This window comes from Chlorocebus sabaeus, unplaced genomic scaffold (assembly GCF_047675955.1).
Source record: "Chlorocebus sabaeus isolate Y175 unplaced genomic scaffold, mChlSab1.0.hap1 unalloc_scaffold_392, whole genome shotgun sequence".
Classification (NCBI taxonomy): domain Eukaryota; kingdom Metazoa; phylum Chordata; class Mammalia; order Primates; family Cercopithecidae; genus Chlorocebus; species Chlorocebus sabaeus.
Window position 1 is genome coordinate 109289 of NW_027327695.1, and position 20180 is coordinate 129468.

Genomic DNA, 20180 nt, shown 5'->3' on the forward strand with positions numbered 1-20180 from the left:
GAAGTGGGCAAGGGAGAAGTGGGACGTGGCGAGAGGCGTGTCTATGCAGATGAGTGGGGCCTGGTGAAGGGCGGGGCTGCGCGGGTGAAAAGAGGGGCTCCTGGAGGGCGTAGTGCTATGTTGCGCGGGGCTGTGCAAGTGATGGGAGGAGCTTAGTAAGGGGTGGCTCTTTGCAGGTGAGGAGTGAAGCCTCGTAGGCGGGGATGAGCTGGGCCTTGGGGACGGGGCTTGCAGGCGATGGGGTGGAGCCAGTGGGGCGGGGCTGCAGGCAAGCTGAGCCTTGGGGGCGGGACTTGCAGCGAGAGGAGGGGCCTTGTGGGGGCAGGGCTGGCAGAAGAGGGTGGGGCTTGGTGATGGACCGGGCTGTTGGAGTGAGGGTAGTGGCCTGGTCGGGGGCTGCCGGAAGCTGGGCCAGGTGTACAATGGTAATCCTCTCTGGACTTCGTCATGTGGCTCAGGCTGTGCCTAGCAGGGAGGCCAGCCCGATCGAGCTGCCGTCTGCACCCTGAGAGTGAGGGCTCCTTCCCCCAGCGCGGGTTAAAGTAGGGAGGCCGGTCCCCATCGAGGGTGGGGTCTCCACCCTTCCATCCTGACAGCGAGGGCTCCTTTCCCCAGCGCGGGTTAAAGCACCGTGTGTCCACCTGTGCAGTGGCTGGTCCAAATGTGCCCTGGAGGGCAGAAACCCTGGGTCCTGCCGCTGGTCCGGGGCGTCTGCTTCCCCTTCCTGCAGTTCCTGGGAGGGTCTGTGTGTCCAGGGGGCTCTGATCCCTGCCTCAGGACCACGGGTGAGGGGTCAAGATCGCCCACTTTGGAGCTGGCCGGGATCTTGGTTCTTTGGATCCTCGCTGTGTGGCTCTGGAGCAGTTCTGTCCTCAGGAGAGGGATCCTCACAGCCGCCTCTTGGACCCTAAGGAGAATTAATAGGACGACCCCCGGGTAGCTGCTCGTGGCCCTGTGCGGAGCCAGTCCTGTGTCTCCACCAGTTCCTTCCCTCTGTGCTCCCCCACACTGTCACATCGCCAGCCTTTATTTCCTTTTCCTTGGACCCAGGCAGCGAATGCCCAGCTGGCCTTGGCAGCCCCTTCTCTAATCTATCCTCAAATCACTTCCTGATGGACAGCACTGACCGGCCATTGGCGTGACCAAAACCCCACAAAATAGAACCCAACTTTCCTATTAAGCCGTGCAGAGCTGTCCCAGCCCTACTTCCCACAGGCTGTCCTCATTCACCATGGGATCCGTGGTTCTCACCTGGGGCTGGGGGTGCCCCTGGCATCCAGTGGGGAGTGTCAGGGATGTCCCTCCAGGCCCAGTACAGTCTCCCAGCCGGTGGCCAGCAGACAGCAGCACCCAGCCTGATGTCCCTGTGGCTTCCGGTTCCCCGAGGCCAACTGTGCTTTGCTGCCTCTTCGTCCTGTCAGACGGCTGCCCTCTCTCCACCTTCGCTGGTTAGCAGTGTTCCATCCATTAGAGCTCAAAGCACTGCCTCCCGGCAATGCAGCCCCTTCTCCTGGCCTGCCCTCTGCCTGTGCCCCGCCGTCTGCGCCATGTCTTCGCGGGCCCATCAGAGCGAGGCTCCCAAAGAAACGGAGCGGTTCCTGTTTGTGTCTCTGTCCCACCTTCTCTGGACCTGGCACCGTGCCCTTTGCCGACAGAGGTCTTGGGTTGATTGTCAGCAAAGCAGACAATTTGTATGGCTCTAAATGGCTGTGAACATGCTTGATTGGGTTATTTTAAAAATAATTGGATATGTAAACATTTGAGTGTGACACAGGTGGATTTTTGGGCGAATGGTCTTGTTCTTCAGGGAATAACCAGAGGCCCATCCACAAGGACCATTTCTGGCTGATTTATGGAACGCTGTTCTACCTGGTTAATTTTGAATGTTATCTCAGCCTGGGAGGTAGCTCAGCATGTGACGAAGATCACTGGTTTGAATCCTAATCTGCTCCTTAGGAGCTGCACCTTCCATGCCTTCGTTTCTTCCTTGGTTAGGTAGGAAAGGTATGAGCTACCTCAGAGTTGTGAGTGAGGCCTGCATCGAGTGACCGCATTAAAGTGCCAAGAACTGCACCCGGAGGGTTGATATTTAAAGATCTTTAAACATTCCGATGCTGCATTTTAGTACCCGGGTAAAACAGCAAAGTTATGACAGATGCAGATGCAGACCCTCGGTGAGGTGGGGAGCTGATGGCAGGAGGTGGATCACTGACCCTGTAACGAGGGCGTGGTCTGTTCGAGGCTGAACGAAGTGCACATCATTGCATGTACCACGGAGGTCCCTCTCGTGAAGTCCTGGAAGGGTCCATGTGGCTGAGCCGTGTGGTCTGTCCATGACGTCCGGCAGGAGCAGAGCTTTCGGGTGCAGCCTTGCTCTTGTGCGCACAGCCCTCAACGGTCTCAAAAGTCTGAGGCTTAAAGCAGGCTTGGGGTTTCCTTACACCTCCTGGACATCTAATTTGCCTGGCAAACATGTTTTTCTTGGGTGTAAAGGTGAAGGAGTGGGTGATTCTGGTGAAAGTGTACTAATTACTGCACTTCTGGGTCAGTGGCGCTTGGTTGAAGACACTATCTGCCCTGGATGGACATCTCTGGGGTGGTGAGAACCAGTGGCTGGATGTCGTGGGGTTGCCAGGAAGATGCTAGCTTTTTCCTTTTTCCTCAGTAACAACACCCTACTTTGTTTAGGGAAGCAGCACACCCAGCTGAAAATCCAATTCTCTTGCACGGCAGAGCGGCTGGTGACACAGGTCCAGATGCTGGGATGCTGATGGGGGGTCCTGGAGTGGGAGGTGTCAGGAGGCTTTCCCGACCCACAGCAGCCCTGGACTCTTGTCCGGCCTTCTTGCCCGAGGCATGACCCCTGGAGGGAAAGCAGCTTCGGGGGCCCGAGGGCCAGAAGGCAGAGTCCTGGTGTGTGGGGCAGGCCTGGGCCAGGCTCCTCGGAGGATGTCACAGAGCTGCTGCCCATGAGGGGACCACCCACCTCTGAGCCCCATGCAGATTTTCCTCTGTAGCCGAGCGAAATCCTGGTACGGTGAGTGAGGCAGTCAGAGGCACCTTTTGTGGAAGGAGGACAAAGCTGGAGAGAAAGAGGTTTTCCTAAAGGCACAAGGCGCTGATACTGCATTAGGGATAATTCCTAGAAGTGTGGTTGCTGGTGGGTGGAAAACTGTAGCCAGAGAATAAGTGGGAATGGCCCTTGCTGGTATTTAACTGATTCGTTCACGGATGGTCTGAACAGTTCTAGTGAAAATAATATTTTGGACACAGATGTTTTCATCCTGCCTCACAAGCAGCATGACCGTGGGCTCTTCCATCCTTCCTGGGTGACAGTGAGGGTCTCAGGCCCTTCCGACCCTGTGTTAGCATTTCCCCAGGGTGTGTGTCCTGTCCTGAATAGGCTGGAATGCCTCTGGGTATAGCTGAGCCTCTTGAAAAGGGAAGAGTCATGTGACGTGCTCTGGGTGAACAGGAAAATGAGGGAGGACAGGGAGAGGGGCCCGGAGGTGAGGAGGATGGTGAGCAACACTGGGGACAGGGGACAGAGGGTAGCACCAGGGATGGGGGGACGGAGGGTAACTCTGGGAACAGGGCGGAGGGTAACACCGGGGACAGGGGATGGAGGGATGGAGGGTAACACCACTTCTCCAGGCTCCTTTGGGGGATGCTGCCGCCTCTCACACACCAGAGTGAAGTCAACAGGCTTCTGTCCCCAGGAGCCCCAGAGCCTGGCAGCTGGGATTGGCCCAGTATGAACCACCGTTCACTGGCTCTGCACCTTGGGACAGGCTCCCTGGTGTTTCCACCCTGTTTTCCCATCTGGACAGTGGAACCCTGAGTGTCCCCGTCACAGCTGTACCCAGAGCCCTGGACTCCAGCATGTCATAGGCACTCATTAGCGTTTCTTTTGTCGTGGTCCGCAGACGAAGTGGCTCTTTCTTTGTGTGTTCACAGCCCTCCTGCTCACTTTAGCTTCTGGGAACACTTTTTAACATAGCTTCGTATGTGGGGAGGACTCAAGTGATTAATTGAATGTTTTATCAGGTGCGGTTCTTCTGTTTCCTAGTTTTGACACTGGGAAACAATGTCCCCATTGGTGAATTTTCCAGGGACTCCTGTGGTCAGCCTCACGGTTTCACTCTGTCACTTTCTAATGCAGTACTCTTTGGGAGTCTTTTCAATTAAGCACCGTCATTTAAAAATAAGTTTTATAATATGCAGTTTCAGATTAATTCTTTACCTTTGTGTCTCAGGCAGTGGCTCCTCACCTGTGAGTCGTCAGAAAGTTTCACGCAGTTTTCCAGGGCGGCCTTTGCATTTACTGGAACTATTAAGAGCTCCTTCCTGCTTCCCGTGATTGACACGCAGTGCACGTGAGGCCGTGCGTGGCTTAGCGTCTTCTGAGGGTTTACAGGGCACTTTCTGTTCTTCCCCACGCCGGCTCTGCTGTGCCGAGTATTCGCTGCGGGCAACGGTCACACTGTCTGGCACAGGCCACCGGGCAGACTTCACGTAGTGGAGCCTGCAGAATGGCAGAGCCCGGCCTCCTCGCCGCCCTTCACAGGGAGCAGAAAGCGCAAGCCTGTGATCAGAGCTGTGCTAGCCCAGAAAGCCTCCGAACAGGTTGAATTGAGGAATCGGCTCCTACCAACTGCCCATGTTTAGGATGTGTTTGAGTGTTTGTGATTTTTCCTGCACTGAAGCTACTGGGCTGGCTCTGAGTCACCGTCACGGGACTTCACTTGCCCCCAACGGGAAGCGGCGGGGGTGGAGGGCCGCACAGAGGCTTGCCACCGTGATAATGAAGGGCTTGTCGCCTCTTGGGACAGCGAGTTCAAGCTCTTTGTAATTGTCAGCGTAAAGAGTGACCCGCTGAGGACACGGCTATAATTCAGGGTGGCATGGTTGATTGTCATCGTTGATATCAGGTGCCTGCCTCTAAAATGACGGTACCCGTAGTGCGGCTCCAGGAGGGCAGCTCCTGCCAAACACACGTGCTCCTGGGCCCCTGCAACCAAGCTCGTGCTGCCAGCCACGCCTGCAGCTGTGGGTGCAGCGGGATCTTCATGGCACTGAGCGCCTCCGTCCTTTGCTTGTGAGGCCCAGCCCTCCGTCCCACCTGGTCCCCAGTGCGGCTCCTCCCTGGGTTCTCCCAGCCCCGTGCAGACCTCCGTCTTCACAGCTTCCCTAGTTTTCTCGTGGGCGCCCCAGGTGGGTGCCTGGGCAAGGTTCTTGTGTTAGTCGAGTTCTCTCCAGCCTTCCCTGGCTTGTGGCAACAGCAGGTCCCTTCAGATGAGTCAGCCAGCTGTGTGCCTGCATGTTCAGGATACCTATTAGGGGCCTTTCTCAGGTCAGAGCAAGACGGACTCTCACCTCCTCCGTGGAACTTTGGAGCCCGCCCTGGAGAGACTCCAGCCACGTCCAGAGGGGCCGCCCAGGTCCCCGCTGTCTGGTGGGAGTGACTTCTGAGCCACTCGAGGCCCCACTTTGTGTTCCTGCACCCCACAAAGCCACTTAAAGCGCCATGTTCTGATGCCGTGTGCCTCTGGAGTGTGGCACACAAGCCTGGACGGGGATCTGAGCGGTCGCTGCCTTCCTCAGGCTGCGCTTGTGTTTTGGGTCCCCTGGAGCACTCGTGGCTGTGATTCTCACCGCTGTCTGGGCTCCCCTAGACAGTCTCACCCGCAGCCTGAGGGCCACATCGGCAGCCACTGAGGAGCCGGCAGGTCCGGCGTTGGTCTCACTCAGTCCTTCTCGACTTTGGTGACAGAGGAGACAGCAAAGCTTCAGCTGGGAGCCCCAGGCCTTCTCTGCTTGGGGCCTTGGAACTGAGATAGCACAGATCCTGCCATCCACATGCTGGGGGCCCCGCTGTGCCGCTCCCTCCTCTGGTCAGGGGCCGCGCCCTTGGGTTGGGCAGCTCCGGGTCCTCGCACTCAGGGGCTCAGGGTGGGTGTTGGATGCAGAGAGGAGAAGGGCGGCGGTTTGAGCCCAACTGTGTTGGTTTCATCTTCTGCCTTTTGTCCCTAAGTACCTTTGCAAAGTTTTCCAAATGAAAACTCAGAAGGTAATTTTAATGACTGGAATCTGTGAATTCCATGGAAGCCAAGTCTGTCCACCTCTTTCAGCCACCTCACTTCTCCCCATTGGGGCTGATTTTGGCAGCATTCATAGGGGCAGGGACGCAAGGGGTGGTGGCCAGCCCTCAACCCTGCATTCCTCCCCTCCTCCCCTCAGCACCACAGCATTTCGGTGTCATCCCCTTCCCTGCACGCGTCCTCATGAAAACCAAGTGTGGCTGGAGGGAGACGCCTGAGCCCGCTCCCGTGACCTTCCCGGCCAGCTCGGCTGCAGCGGCCCCTCGGCAGGCATCTGTCTGGTGCTGCCTCCGTGCTCCTCCCGTCACCTGACGCTCGTGCTCCTGAATCTTCACGCGTGTGCTCCGTGCAGCCACGTCACAGGCTCCCTGGAAATGGAGACAGTGTCTCACGCCGGTCAGAAGGCTCTTCTCTGTCCACTGAATAGTCCAACACGGAATCATTCCTCTATTATTATTTATGCTTTGTTATGTAGAACTGGAATGAAGAAAAAGTGAATTTAGACATTACAGCCCTCAGGTTGAAGCTGGGTAATTGCATTAGGGAATTAAATGAGAGCATTTGAGCTTCTTGAGTCCTAATTCTACATCTTCGTATCCCCATTACCCCCTACCCAGTGTCTAACACAGCTCTTGGTCTAGGATTTTCTTGATAAATGCTTATTGAATTGAACTGGACTGAGTTTAACATTCCCACCCAGAGTTAGAAGCCAGTCCCTGAGCAAATTGCATTGAGAACGTGAGTTTGACGTTACTGTGGTAAGGGGTATCCTACACAACATAATTCCTAGTCAATATCAGGTATTTAGTCAAATAGACTTAAGTATAGAGAGGCATTGGCCCATCTGGCAAAAGGGCAAGGCACGGTGCTTTAGATCCAGGTCCACAATATCAACTATGAAAATAAAATGTTGTCAACTCCAATTACAGCCCTGTCCTCAGCTGGTCACTGTTTACACTAACAATTATAAACAGCTTGAACTTGCTGTCCTGAGAGGCAACACACCCTCCATTCTCTCTGCAGTGCAGCTGCCTTGGTGGATGGAACATGCCCCTCCTCCCTCCCTCCCTCCCTCCCTCCCTCCCCCCTTTCTCCCTCCCTTCCCTTCCTATCTCCCTCCCTACCCCTCCTCTCTCCCTCCCTACCCCCTCCTCTCTCTCTCCCTCCCCCTCCTCTCTCCCTCCCTCCCCCCTCCTCTCTCCCTCCCTCCCCCCTCCTTCTTCCTGTCTTCTCTCACCTTTCTCCCTCCACCTTCTCTCCTGGGTGAGGCACAGAAGAGAAGAGACCTCAGGAATCTTCTGCTTCATCCAAGCAGCTTGGGGGCAACATCAACAGCTGCAATTTGGCTGTCCCAGCAGGTGCCTCAGGGCAGCCTTTCTAATGGGAATCCTGGAATCATGTCTTTCCTTAATGTGTCCTAAAGGCTGGAGGACATGAAGTGAAACAATGCTCCATGCTCAGTCCTGTGATTTTGTGTATTTATTGGACTTACTTTGAAATTAAACTAAATGATACCCAAGGTAGAGCATTAAAAAAAGAAAAAACAGGCTACAGTGTTTGAAAAACAAACAAAATCATTTGGTTTGTTGGTTCTTAGACCTTCACAGGCTCCTAGGTCACACGTTTCAGTTTCTCAGTGAGTGACATTCTCTCCGGAAGCTGTGTCAGCCTCTTGTTTAATGATATCAGCCACAGCAGAAAGAAGCACTCCATAGGCCCCGTGCTCAGCACCTTGGCATGAGCTCCTGCCATCTTCTGTTCATGCTCATCACAGCTCTGTGCAGTGGGCGTCCTCCTGATCCATATGGGAGGATGGAGGATGGAGGCAGAAGGGTGAGTGACAGCAGGATCACATGAGGGGTGTCTCCCGAGGTAGGGAGGGGAGCCGGCCCAGGACCTCAGTGCCCATTGCGTCCTTCCTCCTCCTCTTCTGCCTCTCCGTGACTGTTTAATTCAGACTGCAGGGACAGATGTGAGTATGTGCAGAGCGTGTGTGCACCCCTGGGGGTGCGTGCTTATATTGGCAGGAAGGGGTGTGAGCATGTACAGAGCGTGTGTGCACACCTTGGGGATGTGTGCTGGCATTGGCAGGGACAGATGTGTACAGAGCATGTGTGCACACCTCGGGGGTGTGTACTGTTGTCATGGACAGACGTGAGCGTGTACAGAGTGTGTTTGCACCCCCGGGGGTGTGTGCTGGTGTTGGCGGGGACAGATGTGTACAGAGCGTGTGTGCACACCTGGGGGTGTGTACTGGTATTGGCATGGACAGACATGAGCGTGTACAGAGCATGGGTGCACACCTGGGGGTATGTGCTTATGTTGTTTTGTAAGCGGAAAATATGTGGCCCATTGCGTCAGGCGGCGATGCGCCCATGCTGAGTCTGTCAGTAGCCCTTGGGTTGGGGTCTCCATCTCCCCAGATAGCACTGGAGTGTCTTGAGGTTTCAGATTCTTCCTCTCTGGGTACTTGGGCCTCCTCAGGACCAAACATCAGAACCAGCCAACTGCAAACTACAAGAACGTTCAAATACATCTTCAGTAGGAAAAACAAAAGCAACTGGAATAATTTTCCAACATGACCCCGTGGTTAAGCCGTTAGATACTCCAGCCAACAGATTGAGTCACTTTAAAATTCACACCATTTAAAATGGTTGTGAGAGTTGCAGAACTTTACTTCTAAACTTTGAAATAATTGAAGCGTTCTACTCCACTTGCTTACAACCTAGGGTTGGGGATAACTTTCAGTCCAAAGTAGCAACCTTCTAAATCCAGCTTAGATGTGAGGCTCCCACTGACACCGGAAGAGACAGTGGCCCTTGTTTATTCTCCTGTGTTCAGATACTTTGTCATTTCTTTTGTATCCTGATCATCACTTCTGCTTTTCCAATTCAAACTAAAGGGAGTTTAGTTCTTTTTTGGAGAAGCTGTAGTTAGTGGTTTCTTTTCATGGTTTGCTTAATCTCTTCAGTCTGGTGCTTGCATTTACCCAAATGGACTTTTCTTTAGTACAACAGTGCCGTAGCCCAGGGCTTCTCCCTCCATATCTGCTCCCCAGGAGGCCCCCTAGAAATGAGTGCTGGAGATCCAGCCCCTCTCCGTGTGCTGTTTTCTTTGAGTCCAACGTAGGTTTGGCTCAGAGAAGAAAACGGGCCTCCAGGTTAGGTGCCTCTGATTGCTTGCTTGTGAAATGTTTAATGATAAGGCGCCTTCCAAACTAATTTTACACATTGATAGCTGTAGCTTGAAGTATCACTGCAGTCATAAGAACAAGAACACTCCCATAAAGTAGATAGGCAGAAAAAGCCATAAAAGTTTAATAAAGTGCAAATAAAATGGTGTTGTAAGAATGTACAGTGGGAAATGCTCTCAGTCCAGATAGATCGGCTGTGGCGTCCTCCTGTAAATACATTCAGCCACATGTGGCCCTGATCGCAATCACTACTGTGAATTGTGATCCGGAATGTTCTTGGGGTCCGATGCCTGGGCTGTGCCAGCAGCTGAGTCTGATTGGGCATCACGGCGGCGATGTGCTTAGCGCGGCCAGCTGGGCTGAGGGGTGGACACCCGTGCAGTCGCCACGTGCAGACGTTATTCTGGTGATGGGGTTGCACGCGGAGCGGCTTGTCCACCTGGGCTACTTAAAGTACCGGGAACTGAACCACGGGCGGGTGCGTCCCAACATAGGAGCTGCCTTTTTTTTTTTTTTTTTTTTTTTTTTTTTTTTTTTTTTTTTTTTTTTTTTAAATCCAGGGCCCTCTGGCTCTGCAGACCCTGGCCGCCGGTCCCTGAGCCCATGGGGAGGCACCGGAGGGCTCTGCTGGGCCATGGAGGTCCCCGAACAGGTGGTCGCTCATTGCTTGTGCAGTGGTCCATGGCCTGTGAGTTTATTCCCGGCGTCTGTGTGGGTGAGGTTAACCAGTTCACAGCTGGGCACTTACCCCTTACACAGGTGACACTAGTTAAAGTGGAATCTATACTAGCTCGCACGGGAGTGCGTGAGATGCTGGGAGGTTGTGGAGGCTTGGCCATAGCACTGGAGCCTGGGTTCCTGACGTTCTGCGTCTTCCTGTTGGGCCATCAGGGCTGTTGTGGGTTCTGAAGACTGGTGGGTGCCATATGGACCAGGGGATGTGTGAAGCCTCTAGAGGCCACAGGAGGGAAGGAGATGTTCGCTTCCCCCAGAGCCAGCCCTGCTGACACCTGGGCGTTAGCTGGTGGGACCTGTTTTGGACTCCAGCTTCCAGAAATGTGAGAAAATAAGTCAGTGTTTAGGGCGCTAAATTTGGGGTGATTTAGTGGAGAAATAGAAAACTAGCCTACAAAGGTGCACGCATTGAAATGTGCTCTGTCCAGGTGTTCAGAGTGGCTTGAGGGGGATGGCATCAGGGTTCTGGGAACTGTGCAGTTTTACTGAAGGAAGGGGGCTTGCCACGCCTTTCCTCATGTAACTGAAGGTATGTATGCCTGCCACACCGCCCAGGAGACGGGGACTAGAATTCTGACTTTATTTTATTTTTTTATTTTTTTGAGATAGAGTCTCGCTCTGTTGCCCAGGCTGGAGTGCAGTGCCCGGATCTTGGGTTTATACCATTCCCCTGCCTCAGCCTCCCAAGTAGCTGGGACTACAGACGCCCACCACCACGCTTGGCTAATATTTTGTATTTTTTAGTAGAGATGGGGTTTCACCGTGTTAGCCAGGATGGTCTCGATCTCCTGACCTCGTGATCCACCCGTCTAGGCCTCCCAAAGTGCTGGGATTACAGGCTTGAGCCACTGCGCCCGGCTTCTGACTTTATTTCTTATGGGAACCAAGCCACAGTCAGAAAACGGTGAGGGCTGAAAGGAGCTTCCTACAGCCTGAACTGGGAAAAGAAATCGCAAGTAGTTTGTGTTTTTCTACACAGACCTGTCCTTTCAGATTTTGTTAAGTTCTGGAAAAAGGGAGAAGCCAGGCACACCTCGGGGAGGGACAGTGTTTCTGCAGGTGGTGCGGCTTCAGCCTGAACATGGCCGTGTGGTTGGGAGGCTCAGAAACTGCCCTCCAAGGGCACTCATCTGTTCCTTATTGCACTAATACCGCGTTTACAGAAATCCACAGAAATTACAGAGCAGTGCGGGAGGTCTCTGGATGGGTTTGTGTGGGCTGAGGTCACGGGGTGTTGTCCCAAGTGCTTATCCTGATCTGGCAGAGGCTCTGTTCCGAAATAATTATTCCACAGTTTCAGAGCCTGTATCTGAGGGATAAACTTTTAACTTTGTTGCATAAAAGCAAACAAAGTATGTTTTTGAGGGTCTAAAAATCCATTTAGTAGTCATAGCTGTAAACTCAAATATGGGGCTTTGGGATGGAGTGAAAACCACCATCACCTGGCGTGGACGCTGCGTGGTAGTTTTAGCGTGGTGGCCTGCTCGTGCCTTGAGCTCCATCTGCAGTGTGAGCAACAGCTGTGCATTTGAGAAATGTGGGCAGGTCAGCTTGCTCCTCCAGGGGCCTACGGGCGTCCGGGTGAGGGGCCTGGGATGAGGCCATGTCAGTGGGAAGGAGCTTGGTTGTGTCAGCCGATGTCTGCCTCTACAGGCCCACAAGCCAGCCAGAACCCAGTTTTCCTTTGGTCATCTAATGTCAGAAAAAAAACCTGTTAGAGATTCTCATAATTTATATTAATCATTTGACCATGCATAAAATGTTATAAATGCATGAGGCTTTACAACTTCGCAGATGTGTAACTCACATGTTATGATTGAATCAAACTGTTGAAGATACTTGTTTCACTTGAAGGTGTTTAGCATTTTATGTGCAAACCAAATGCCACTAGCATTTTGAAAGAGTATTTTGGAATTTTAAACAGTGGGACAGTGCTGTGTCTCTGGGGTGCTGGTGAGGTGGACATGATCTCAAGCTCTTGGAGCTTGCAAGCAAGCAGGATTCCTAAATTGTCACACCTGCAGTGCTGGAAGTCAAAGTGGGTTTCTGTAAACGAGGTATTAGTGCAATAAGGAACAGATGAGTGCCCTTGGAGGGCAGTTTCTGAGCCTCCCAGACACCTAGGAAGAAGCCGGGGTGGGGGAAGTTACCTACCAGAACCTGGATGGTGGAGCCGGGTTTGCTGGTGGCCCTGCATGGCAGGTCATTACGTGCAATAAGGAACAGGTGACTGCCCTTGAGGGCGGTTTCTTGGCCCCCTTCAGAACCGCAAGTGGAAGACGCCCCAAGGTGGGGGTTCGGTTATCCACAGGAGCCTGGATGGTGGAGCCGGGTTTGCTGGTGGACCTGCGTGACACGTCATTACGTGCAATAAGGAACAGGTGAGTGCCCTTGAGGGCGGTTTCTCGGCCCCCTTTGGAACCGCAAGTAGAAGACGCCCCAAGGTGAGGGTTCGGTTATCCACAGGAGCCTGGATAGTGGGGCTGGGTTTGCTGGTGGCTGCTGCGCGGCAGGTCACTGTGTGGAGTGATGGGAGGTGAGTGGCGTGGGAATAGAGGACGCACCCTCCACAGCTACTGGTGGGAGTTGGCTCTGGTAGCAGAGGGGGCATAGAGGGATTCCCATCAGGGTCAACGCGGCTGGGGTCCCACGTGTGCTGGACGCCGAGGTGTGGCTATATGTGATCTCAGTCTCCACAGCCGCCCTGGGAAGTGGGTTCAGTTCCTTCCCATCTCACATTTGAGAAATCTCGGGCTCATATCACAGCTGGGTAGGGTGGAACTAATGTCTCAGGCAGGATGTTGGCCCCAGAGCCCAGCTCTTACACCCCCGTGCTATTTTCAGTTCACCAAGCTTGTAGAGAGGTGTAAGGTGGTGGGGGGCAGCTGAGAAACCAACACAATAGAGGGGAGCAGGAGACAGGCAGTGCTTGGGAGGTCTGGGTGTGGGGGGCACCTCTGGGCCTGTGAACCCCGTTCTGTGCTCCTGGCTTGCCCAACTTTGACCCTCAGCCACATGCTGCCCGCTTTAGGTGAAAGCTCAGTCCCTCGAGTGGTGCAGGCATCTTTTCTCCCTGGTTTTGCCTCTCCTTAAATCACGGAGTCTCTGGGGATGGCGGGGTGGTTGGTGGCCTATGGGATTTGCCCTCCACCTCCCCATCCTTGTCCTGTCTGACCTGTTACCTGGATGTGTCTCTTCAGAGCCTGCAAATCAGTGGAGACCATGGCAGCCTCTCGCTGACCGGCCTCTCAAACTTTTTTATTCATCAGAATCATATTAAATGCTGATTCCTAGGCACCCCATTAGACTCTATGCCTGCCTGGCATGGGTACTTTGAGGAAGGTAGAGGGTTGCTGGGCTGTTCGAGGAGGGAATTTGCATTTGTAGAATGTCCACTGTGGTCCTTCCAGCACTCGACTTTCCATGCACACGTGGCATTAAACCTGGAGTCCTCTGGGTGCTGTGCTGGTGAGGAAGCCCCAGCTGGATGAGGGGCTGCTGGGGCTCGGACTTGATTGCTGGGCTGGGGGCTGCGGGCTTGTTCTCTTCAGTGGGCCTGCTGATGGGATGCCCTGAGAAGTCCTGTGCACTCGGGAAGGTGCAGAGACAGGCTCAGGAAATACAGACCATGGATTTAAAAATGCCTATTGGAAAATCTTTTATGAGCAAAGTAATTTGCATCTAACTGTAGACAATCATTGCTTGAATAATTGGTTTGTTTACAAAATTGGTCCTATGAACAGATTAAAGTTTTCATTCATGCCTTTTCTATAACGTAAATAGGAGCTATTACCGCAACCTAAATTAGCTTTAAATTTTGTATCAGATTGCAGTCCAGATATAAAATGGAGGAATTTAGTACTTGGAACCCAGAGTGAAGAGAACAGAATGACTTTGGTTTCTCAAAAGCGTGTGATTTGAGGGAGTGACCTGGGATGAAGAGAAGTGGCTGGAGTCATTACACTCAATGAGGTGATCTGCCCCAGCCTTTCTCCATTGTCTTCTGGATAAAAGGGCGATAAATATGTAAAAATTCAGCATTGAGTTAGTCTCTGCCCTGAGCTTCTCATACGGTCATTAATGTGATGGGGCTGTATCTGTGAAGCCTCCATACAGGTACAAAGGAATTAGGCTAGAGTACGGTGGCCTGCGACCTGTGGCATCTGGGCCGTGTGTCATTTCTTAAAGCCCTTTTGGGTGAAATGACAGTCGCAATGTCTGTTGTTCGGAGAAGTGTAATCTCACGTATGAGATGCAGGTTTTAAACACCAAAACCAGGAAGATTGGTGGGAGTGGCTGTCTTCCAAGTGGTTTTCTGTGCTGCCATGGATGAGGCGTGGATGTGTCATCCGTTGGTGAGGTCCACTGGTGGAGGGGCTAAGCAAACCCGGGGGTGTGTGTGTGTGAAGCTACATCTCTTCTGGCATCCCAAGTAAATAGACATTTTGTAAAACTTGTGAATTTGACCCTGAGTGTTGAAGTCTGGTGCAGTGTCTTGAGCCCTCTTCTGCACTGAGGGAGAGTGACTGTAAATGACAGATTCCTCAGTGGTGAAAGTTCAAATTTAGCTTCCCTGAGGAAGCCAGACCTCAGTCACCCATGTCTCCATTGTAAACACTGCAGCCCCTACACGGGTGGCTGCAAGTTTCCAGGCTCTCCTTGGAGAAGCAGCCGTGCGGTGCTTGGTGATCTGATAACATCAGCCACCTTCTGTCTCCTGTCTAATCACGGTACAAATGGTTCTCCTACAAGGAAATGGATCTGGTTTCTTCCCCGATCGTTGGAAGAAGCAGCCCACCTAGGGACTGCACCATCCTCTGCACTTTCACAGCGAAGCCTGTGTCTGTCTCCGAGGCGTGTCATGTGTGTCCTGGGAATCGCGGGAATTGCCTCCTTAATTCTTCCTGCTTTTGAGGGCTCAGGCAGCTCTGCCTATTTCACCCGGATGAGCAGCGGGTAGTCTCTGGCTGCTGTGGGACCAGGGCTTGTGTTTCACCCGGGACGAGCAGCGGGTGGTCTCTGGCTGCTGTGGGCCTAGGGCTTGGGTTGTGTCATCACATCCGGTGGCCTGTCCAGGTGGGCATCATTGTCTTTTGCCTCTTGGCTGAGGCAGCTGTGATGCCATGGGGGTCATGCTTGTGTCAGGGCCAATCCATTTCTTCCTGTGCACACCTCTCCTGCTGGAGTGCCTTTCCTTATGATGACGTGTTGAATTAGCATGGAGAATGCAGAGAGGCTCTGGGCCTCTCTCTCCCATTATTCCCTGGAGCTGTGATGCCTGACAAGGGAGCCCATATCCAGAGGCTCCTTTAAATTTAATTAGAATAAAGATTTGATTACATAGCTAAACACATTTGAAAAGAACTTCACAGATTAAATTCCAGATTCAGCCCTTCAGACCCAGTGGCCACGTTTCGGGGCTCAGCAGCTGTAGGTGGCTGTTGTCTTTCTGTGTTGGCTGAGCAGATTGGGACGTTTCCAGTTCAGCAGGCAGTTCTCTTGCATGGCTTTGCCTGTGGTGAGGGCACCTTGGCTGGAGAGCCTTGTGGGAATCCCTTAGGCCTCTGGCTGCAGCTAGGCTGCACGGTTCTGCCCCGGGTCCTCTGCAGGTTGAGATGGATCCCACCACAGAGCCAGCACTGCTAGACTTGTGGTACTCTGTGCAGACAGCAGAGGGGATATCCGGGCCTTGTAGGGACTGGGGTTGATGGGTCTCCTTGGCCAGGCTCCCGTCTCTGAGTCTTCAGGGGAAATGCATCCACCATCCAAACTGCAGGCTTCTCGGTGGATGGTGAATTGAGTCACGCAGAGTGACTAGGCTTGGGTTCCTGACCAGCGTGGAACCTGATGATACCTTTAGGTGGAACCTGACATGCTTCCGTGTGTACATAGCAAAGAGAATGCAGCGTTTTAGAGGTGGAAGGTTCTGGGAGTATTGGCCGTTGGTGATTGTCCTGCCGTGGAGGACTTTGAATGCAGGCCCTGGTTTCCTGGTCCCTTCTGTGGGCATCCCTGAAGACCCCGGGCTGGAAGAAGGCAGGGGAGATGGGAGGGTGACAAGAGGTCAGGTGTTTCCAGCTGTGGGGAGTGATGCCATCAGATGGCTGAGATCAGGAGGGTGGTGGCTGGGGGACCAAAGCAGGGGTGCATGGAAATGCCATGTTTCCCGGGGCATGGGGAGGACATCTTGAACTCTATTCCTGGGCAACAGTTCTTCCATTCTCAGGAATCTGTGCCATTGTAATTGACTAGCAAATTCTGTAATTGCTCTAATTACTGTTAAGTCCCCATCCCAATTACCATGAATTAGCAACAGTGATAAGTTTCCCTGGTCAAGCCTTGCCAAGAAAAAACAGTGGAACTAGTTTTAGTTGCCTTGAGTTCCCTCCAAATCGGATTCCTAAGCGGAGTGTGTCCCCACAGCTGCTGCAGTTCCTCCTGGGCCTGTCAGGCACATTCTAGACATTCACATCTCTGCTGAGATGCAGGCGTGCACATTATAGAAAATCGCACTGCGCTGTGATCGGCTTGAGCTGACGTTTTCTAGGTGGGATGTGGAGGCGGAGGACCTGTGAGAGACTGTCCGAGCATCCTCATTGACTTGGAGCAGGTGCACATCTGTTATTCAAAAGTTCTAATGCGATGAAATTAGAAATAAGAAATTTTAACATTCACGTGTTATGAACTCTGTTCAATGATTTCCTCTGAAATGAGAGACTATTTGCGGATGAGGCAGTCAGCCTGCAGCTCTCCTTAGAACTGTCCTAGACCTCGATGCCATCCTATGGCCTCTTCCTGGGTGTGGGGTGCTCTGCTTGAAGCAAAACCAAAGGAAAGAACATGGTCCTGTGTGCATCACTACTACAGCCAGCTCAACACACACACCCACTGGGGGGGGCCGGATCACTTAGCATTTTAAATGCATTTAACATTAAACAAGCAAGTCAGCCAGTGCTTTCTGTAACCAAGCTGCCTGGCTCATGGAAGCCTGACACTTGACTTTTCGGAAGAGAATACTTCTGTGGAGTATCAATATTTGTCTCATTTCTTGAGACTTTGTTCAAAGTGATGAACGTGTGTAAATTAGGACCTTTTTGTGTAAATTGGGCCACAGAGCTCTCTAGACACAGGGGAGTAAACGGCTGTGAAAGATGCCACCTGATGTGAGCCGTGGCCAGGCACTTTGGAACCTGGGATCCCATCTTCGTCCTTTCAAAGGATGTAGAGGGATCCACCTGATGTGAGCCGTGGCCGGGCACTTTGGAACCTGGGATCCCATCTCCAGCCTTTCAAAGGACATAGAGGAGTATAAAATGCAGATGGGAGACTTCATATTTTTGGTATCTCTGTTCTTTTGAAATCAAAGTACAAAGAAAAAGTTTTGCCTTGAGGTCTTACCCCATACTTGTTTTTCTCCTGAGGTTTTGAAATTTTCTTAACTTTTTTCTCCCCTGATCCTTGGGGAGCTTCTATCTCCATATCTCAAAAGATATGGTTAAATTCAACACTGAAATTTAAAAACATGTTTCACATTTTTGTTTTAACTGATATATCTGACATTGGTGAAGAAGTAAGTGGGCATATTGGTTTATTTTTATTTTTTTGAGACAGTCTTACTCTGTTGCCCAGGCTGGAATGCAATGGCATGATCTTGGCTCACTGCAGCCTCACCTCCTGGTTCACGCCATTCTCCTGCCTCAGTCTCCTGAGTAGCTGGGATAAGTGCCTGCTACCATGGCTGGTTCATTTTTGTATTAGTAAGACGGGGTTTCAACATGTTGTCCAGGCTGGTCTTGAACTCCTGACCTCAGGTGATCCACTCACCTTGGCCTCCCAAAGTGCTGGGATTACAGGCATAAGCCACCATACTCGGCCTGGGATATTCTTGATTGTAACTGTAATAGATCCCTTTAACAAAAACAAAACAGAACAACCAAAAAAAGCTGTCTGAAAAGTCCTAAAATTAAAGAGCTCACTTGGACAGGGATTTGGACACCAGTTGAATGGCCCTGCACAAACCATAGTTACATGGGCCACTAGGCCTGTTAGATCCTTAGGGTATTTGAAGTCGTGGGGTTATTTGCATTTCTGCCTCTGGATATCATGTTAGTAGGAATTCAGCTAGTGTTTGAGGGCCAGGCTCAGATCTGGGAAAACAAGAGCCCCTGCCCTCATGGCACTTCTCGTGTGTGTGTGTGTGTGTGTGTGTGTGTGTGTGTGTGTGTGTGTGTATAAAAAGCATAAGATTTTTTTTTTCCAATGAGCTGGGAAGATGGAAAAACAAGCTTAAAATGTTCACTTGTTCAGAAGAAGGGAAGTGCAAGGAATACTCAGCTTTGCTGCTGCTGAAGGAGGCCCCTGGCAGAGGTCATTTCAGAGGTGGGGTCTCTCTCAAAGGTGGTAAAAGGGAAATAGGATGCCCCATCTGGTTTGCCAGAGATGGGGAGTTAGTATCCCCAAAACAGCCTCAGTGTTCTGGCAAAGGCTTCAGAAAACCAGCTAGGGTGTGGGACCTTGTTGGCCACTGGGTAGAAGGAAAACATTGCTGGTCCTGAGAACTGTACTGTTCTTCCACTACAATAAAAGAACTACCTGAGGCTGGGTAATAAGGAAAAAAAGGTTTAATCGGCATACAGTTCTGTGGACTGTACAGGCTTCTACATCTGGGGAAACTTACAATCAGGGTGGAAGGTGAAGAGGAGGCAGGCATGCCTTCACATGGCTGGAAGGGGAAGGTTCCATGCACTTCCAAACAACCAGATCTCAGGAGAACTGTCACGAGGACAGCACTTGGGGGGGATTTTGCTAAACCATTAGAAACCACCGCCATGAGTCAATCACCTCCCACCAGGGCTCACTTCCAACACAGGGTTAGAGTTCAGCATGAGATTTGGGTGGGGACACACAGCCACCATGTCAGGCTTCCCATTCTTCTCCTGCACGTGCTTCGCAAATGGTTCTGTCATTAGTTTTTCTTTTTGTTGATACATAATATATATACATATTTTCGGAATGCATGTGATATTTTGATTCATCCCTATATTGATTAAATCTGGGTACTTGGGATGTCTTTCACTTCAAACATTTTCTTTTCCTTGTGCTGGTAATGTTCAAATTATTCTCTCCTAGCTGTTTTGAAATACACAGTAGATGACCCACTGCCATCCCCCTGCTGATTTGTCAATAGTAGGTCTTGTGCTCCCATTAGGCTGTTAGTGCCCGTTACCAGCCTCTGCCCATCCTGCTTATGAGTGGGCTCTGCTGGGCCCTGTTCACCACCTACTCTTGGCCTCCATGAGATCTCTCAGCTCCTGCTTGAGTGAGAACATGCGCTGTTTCTTTGCTTGGCTCATTTGCTTAACGTAATGTACTCCAGCTCCATCCATGCTGCCGCAGATGACAGGGCTCTCTGCTGTGTGGTGGAGTATTGCTTCTGTGTATGTTCGGGCCACGTTCCGTTCATACCCTGTTGATGGGGTCTCGGGTGATTCCAGACCTTGGCTGATGTGGATGATGCTGCATTGAAGCTGGGAGCAGTCACTGACTTTTATACTTGGGGGACGTGAGCCACTTCTTTGTTCTCAAGCAGCCTATCCCCAAAGCCCTCCGTGGAATGCTGTATTCCTTTGTGCCCATGGATTCCACTAGGATGAACCACTGGGAAGGGGCTTTGAGTGAACTCTTGGGTTTCTGTCTTCAATTGGTACCTGGCTGCACTAACCAAGCGGGGGTCCCAGTGACCCTGGACACGACCTCACATAAGGTCCAAAGATGTAGTTAGGTTCCTTTTTTAAACTTTAAAAAAAAAAAACAAACTATAGCTGAACCAGGTCAAAAGTGTTATCAGTTAGTGTTTTTCATATTGGAAAGGTGTATATTTTATTTTCTATGAAGGAAAAAAACCCTGTTAAATACTCTAACTGCAGATTAAATCATGTCAAGGAAAGAGGTACTATTTTGGGGGAAAATTACCCCTTCATGTCAAAGATCAAGGAGATGACTTACATTGTTTAACTGAGTTAATTTTGAAATCTTAAGTGGTTTTGAGAAAATGAGCTGTGGATGCTGCAAGACATGAGACTGAGGCTGATTTAATGTCAGCCCTGACAGAATGTGGCTAATATATATATTTTTTGTCTTTATAGCAGCAT

At 51.6% G+C, this 20180-nt stretch overlaps 2 pseudogenes; both read left to right on the forward strand.

The window, feature by feature from the left end:
- Positions 1 to 216: 216 nt before the first annotated feature.
- On the forward strand, positions 217 to 7021 carry LOC140711244 (uncharacterized; annotated as a pseudogene).
- Positions 7022 to 7320: 299 nt separating this feature from the next.
- LOC140711246 (ATP-dependent 6-phosphofructokinase-like) overlaps positions 7321 to 20180 on the forward strand; it is a 120270-nt pseudogene continuing 107410 nt past the window's right edge.